The following is a 5,518-nucleotide window of genomic DNA, read 5'->3' as shown; positions in this document are numbered from 1 at the left end:
TTAAAATTGGAGTGTTTTAAAAAAATTACAAAATTATAGCGATGTTAAAATCGTTTATATTTTCATAATTTGACCCACCACAAAATGTATTATTAACAACTAGGTGCATACGCAATGACAGAGAATCGATACAATTTATTAATGTAGTTAGATTTTTTTAAATTATATTATCTCTCATTTTAGTCATAGAGTATACAATCATAGTTGTAAGTATGTATAATATGCTTACGAAATAAGTTAGGTAGGTATTTGTATGATGTTATATTGAGGTAAAGTGTAAAATTCAATTTATACAAAAGTTTAATTTATGGATTGGGTCTATAATAAAACCAACAAATTAATTGAATGTAACATAAAGTAAATAATTCTAAAATCTTTATCACAGAAATTCTGTCTATTTTTCTTTTGTATCGCGTATAGATACATTAACAATACACTTTACAGATAACACATCGACTGCACACAAAACAATCGGACCTTCAAAGTCAAAATTAATTTTTAGTGGAACCAACATTTTTCAAAATTTTCACTCAAAATAGTCTACTACGATCAAACTACTATGACACGTATCTGATTAGGTCCAAGTCTCGTTGTAAACATGGGTAAATCAATTCACAGATTAATGACTGTTATAATTTCGACAATTAAGAAAAGTATTTTAGGTAAATAATGTATAAACTATAGTTACATTGTTGATCACAAACAGACAATATTAATATAAACATTACAATCATAGAAAGCATGCCTAAATTAAACAATCTTAAACAGCGTATCTAGGATTTATTATATATAGGGGAGGGATATTAATTTTTTTATAGACATTCAGATACACACATTATATTCATATTATTATATACAATATACATGTTGTACTGTGCACAACATTTGGTCTATGAGGGGGGGGGTATGACCCCCATACCCATACATTTAAGTAAATTATATCGACTGCTTAATTTCGTAGTGCCCAATGTCACTTTGTGCTGTATGCCGCGAAGACAGCCTAAGAATATTGATCTTTCACATGTAGCAGCTTACTTACAGGTAGATAGGTACCCTTAGAAATATCACTGCTATAGCATTGATATAATGATATCCGTCCATTTTCGGTCAGGTTTTCGAGTACTGCTGTAGCAATATTATTAAAAAGTTGTCTCCTCGCGTCACGTGCAAAATGCAATCAACAATACTGCTAACTATATTTATATTTTTCATGAAAATGTTTTTCAAAAATTTGTAATCAAATACTTTATTATAAATGTTGACATTTTCCTACATTTATTGATTCATTGAATTTTTCATTTTATTTATTGTTTGAGTTATTTCCACAATTTTACACTCATTACTTTTTATATGTAGTTATTAGTTATTAGTTATTACATATTACATTGTACCTAGTTAACAAAAGTCCATAAGTCAGAAATGTTTATGATTGATAAATATATTTTATTTAACATGACGTAGGTATATCTAGATATTTTAATTTTAATTCCTAAATAAATAATAAACATTTAACCAACATACCAACCGTACAACCTAAACAATTGATAAGTACATAAAAAATCAAATTTTCAAAGAAAGTTGAATATTTTCAGAAAATTTCAATGAAAATAAAATAGCCAAGCCCTCATTACTACGGCTACTTATAAATTGCAGTGCATAATGCACATTCATGGATTTTCGTCAATGTGATATACCTAATACGGATAGTGAATACGTAATGAAATTTAACATAGGAATAAATCTCTTTGTGAGCATGAACTGAATGGTATAATACAAAAATGTTTTTAAATGTAAAAAATCACATTTGATTACTATCTTCTTTTTGGATAGTGAAAACCAATTTATAATCTAGAAAAGTGAACAAGCGAGCCATACTTGGAAATTGTTGGGCCTCTTAACTTAAAATGTAGATTTAGTTTTTTTTTTACTATTTCGTTTTTTATATTCAATTTATATTTCAGGATTATAAATTAATCATACCATAATAGTCTGTAAGTTATTTTATTATTTAATATTTATGGCTACAAATAAATCGTATATGAGTGTATTACAGTAATATACAGGGGGCCCATGTTTTGTCGGCTGCAGCCTTAAGTAGGGCTCTGATTGTGAATATAGGTATCTACTGCAGTAATAATAAAAATAATATATCATCATCCAGTTCATCTGTTCTAATGTGTCTTATTACATTCTATTACTTCTAAATACTAATGAAAAAATATGGTAAAATTTGCCGGCATTCAAATTTTAAACGTTATAATCTGACCAGGGCAGATTTGATTTCCGGACAGTAGGTTATTGGACACGTCTAGGTTATGTATTAATAAAGAATATGATGAATATAAAAAAATTAAACATTCACCTCTTACAAAATTTAAATGAAATTAAACACAAATTTTCGTTTTTAAAAGGTAATTTTTCGAAATGTTTAGGTACTAGTTTTGGTAAAATTATTATGTGAAAATGCAGGATTTAGAATATTGTTTTACCTCTACGGATGCAATGATTAATCATCAAAACGAAAAATATTCACAAAAGTATCCTTAGCTTCAGTCTGTTTTTTGATTTTGAACAATCTTAGTTAAAATTGTATATTGTAGATTCGATTAAGAACAAGACATATATGCTACATATGTACAGCTTATTAGATCAATATGTGGAACATGTGATAGGTTTCCTCCTTAATTATACTTGCATAGGTAGTGCTAAACTGTCCTACGTCATTCATATTTATGTTGAACATACATTTTTGTGCAATCATTTTTCAAGAACTTGTCTCACATAATTCAAACTCCGTAATATTACTCTTCGGAAATATAATATGCACTTTTCTTTGAACGGGGAAAAATAATTAAAACTGTTTATAATACGTTTATAATTATTTAAATCGTATAGACACATGAAATGTAATTACTTAATATTGTGTTAAAATTGCAGTGACCGTCTCCGGTATAGGAACAACAACGATTATTTTAAAATAAATTATTTATATTAATTTTCAGGTGTACTTGTCTCTGTTTTCCGGTCGTTTGATAGGAATAACTACTAATAAGTAACAATTATTAAAATTACGGTTACGAGTGACGTCACCGAATGTGTTTACAATAGATACATATTATTACATTTTATATTTATTATTTATTTGACGCACTGCATATTTGTACAGATTGATAATAGATAAATTTAATTAAAAAATTTAAAATGTCGCAGTTTGAAGTCTTAAACTCTTTAATTGTGGTTAGGTGCCCGTTCGCCTTAAAACGATTCATTGAAAACGATTTTTAGCGGAACGGTCCATTATTAGCAGCTATTGCCTTTATCAAGTATATTTCATGATGTTATATTGAAGTAACTTAATTTAATATTAGTACTACGATAGGTTGATTTAATTTTTGCCAAAAACATTGCATTAATTATAAATATTTAATTATTATAATAGTGTATATTTACTGTTAATAATTGTTATTGACTTTTGAGTCAATATACCTACCACTTTACCGTAGAACAGTGTGAATAGGTTCAAAGTAAGTAAGTGTCTATGAATAGCAAAATCTCAAAATGAATCTCAATATTATGTTGAAAACGTCATTGCGTATAGTACAATTTAAAATATACCAACGTAAATGTTTTAAGTCACGAATAATGTTTTCGAATTACAACGAAATTATTAACAAGTTATTCTTAGTTTAAAATTTAAATATCTAATTTCGTTCAAATTTGAATTTAACTTTGTTAAAATAAACTGCGTTTAGTGTTTGTATTAGATTTTTTAGATTCTTTTGTTTAAAAACTTACAATATTAATTACTTGGTATAAATCTTGTTTTAAATTTGAATCTATAAAAATAGAAAATTTTACGCATTTTTATTTTACTTACTAGTTTCTACTAGACATTAGTAATAATTGATAATACAGTAGGATGAATAAATGTTAATAGAAAAATTTGCATTTGAAAAGTAATTGTGTGTATAAAATATAAACATGAATATACTTCAAATTTTTCAAGTTAACGAATAATATTTTTAAATTACAACAAAATAAGTAAAATCGTAATGTTCTTCTTTTAAATATCTAATTTCCTCCAACTTAAAATAACTATAAACAACTGTGATTATATAGTTTTTATCAGTTACTGTTTCTACTTAGGAGAAACCTTGTCTTAAATTTTCAATCCTTAACAACTCGGCTATATTTATAGAACATTTTATACATTTTCAACTACAAAATAATTTGCGAATTTTTGTGATATTAACAATTTTTAAATAATTATCTATACATTACTATAAAATAAACATTTGTCGAAAATTTCTAGTATTCGTTTTTAAATTACAACGAAATAAGAAAGTCGTTCGTTGTGAAATCGTAAATTTAGTGGTTCAATATATATCCAATATCGTAAATATTTTCGATTGGTCATAAAAAATTAATTTAACTTTTCAGTGAGTTTGTCTGTTTTGTTCAAGGTAGAAATACTTATGAGAAATCGAAATATACATCTTCAAATTTTAGCTATAAAAAGACATTTGCCTGTGAATTTCTTACCGCAACTCTTGGTATCTATAGTATATTGTTCAAACTAAAATTATTAGTTTTTCAGGAGCCCCTCTTCAAAATTTAAAATTTAAATAATTGACTTTGAGGTGCTCATCCTTTGCAAGTATAGGTGTTAAAGGTTAGGATTACCAAACGTATCAAATTTCAGAACCATAAAGGTAATATACTTGGCCGTGAGTTGCTTACACACTCACTCGCAAGCAAATATTAGTGGTGAAAAAGAGAACGGTACGCGTAGCGCACTCTGGCTGGCTTCCAGCTCATGATTCGTTTCCTATATTCGTGTTCAGTTTATAACTTATGATTAATTTTCATATTATTTTACGTTATTTTTAAGAAATCTTTTAATAAAGTGATCAGTCACAGAGGTACTATAACGTAATAAATAATAATACCATGGTACCTATTTTATTACAATGTTTTTTTTTTACTTTACAGTTATCGTTATAGGTTGAATACTATATTCAATAAAATAATGAGTTTTCGAAAAATACAAATCCTATTATAATTTAATATTTTTAAGAGTAACATAGTATATTTAAAAAATCTTGAAATATGCAGTATAGTAGTTATCTGTATTATTTTTAATTATTTGAACAAAAAAAAAAAAAAAAGGAAAAATGTATTAAATCCAATAAGAGCTACGAAGAAGGAATTAAGTAGGTAATTTCTTGAGCATGTCCTACGTGTTATTCACTATATATAGCGCCTTAAATTATTTGTTTTATTGGCTCGAATATATAGTGTAAAAAGAAAGAACTTACTAGATTTGCGTTGAATACGATAATTTCTAAGAGCCAATTATACACACTTAACTTATAAATACAAGCCCCAACAAGCTTAAAACATATTTTCTTATTATTCTTCAATAATTTAAATCAGATTTGATTGTGTGTAATCAATATTAAAGTATAGCAACGTCTTATAAATAACAAAATAAATAACAATATAATTAAGTAGGTAC

Source organism: Metopolophium dirhodum, chromosome 1, assembly GCF_019925205.1.
Source record: "Metopolophium dirhodum isolate CAU chromosome 1, ASM1992520v1, whole genome shotgun sequence".
Taxonomy (NCBI): Eukaryota; Metazoa; Arthropoda; class Insecta; order Hemiptera; family Aphididae; genus Metopolophium; species Metopolophium dirhodum.
Note: the sequence above shows the minus strand (reverse complement) of the source record.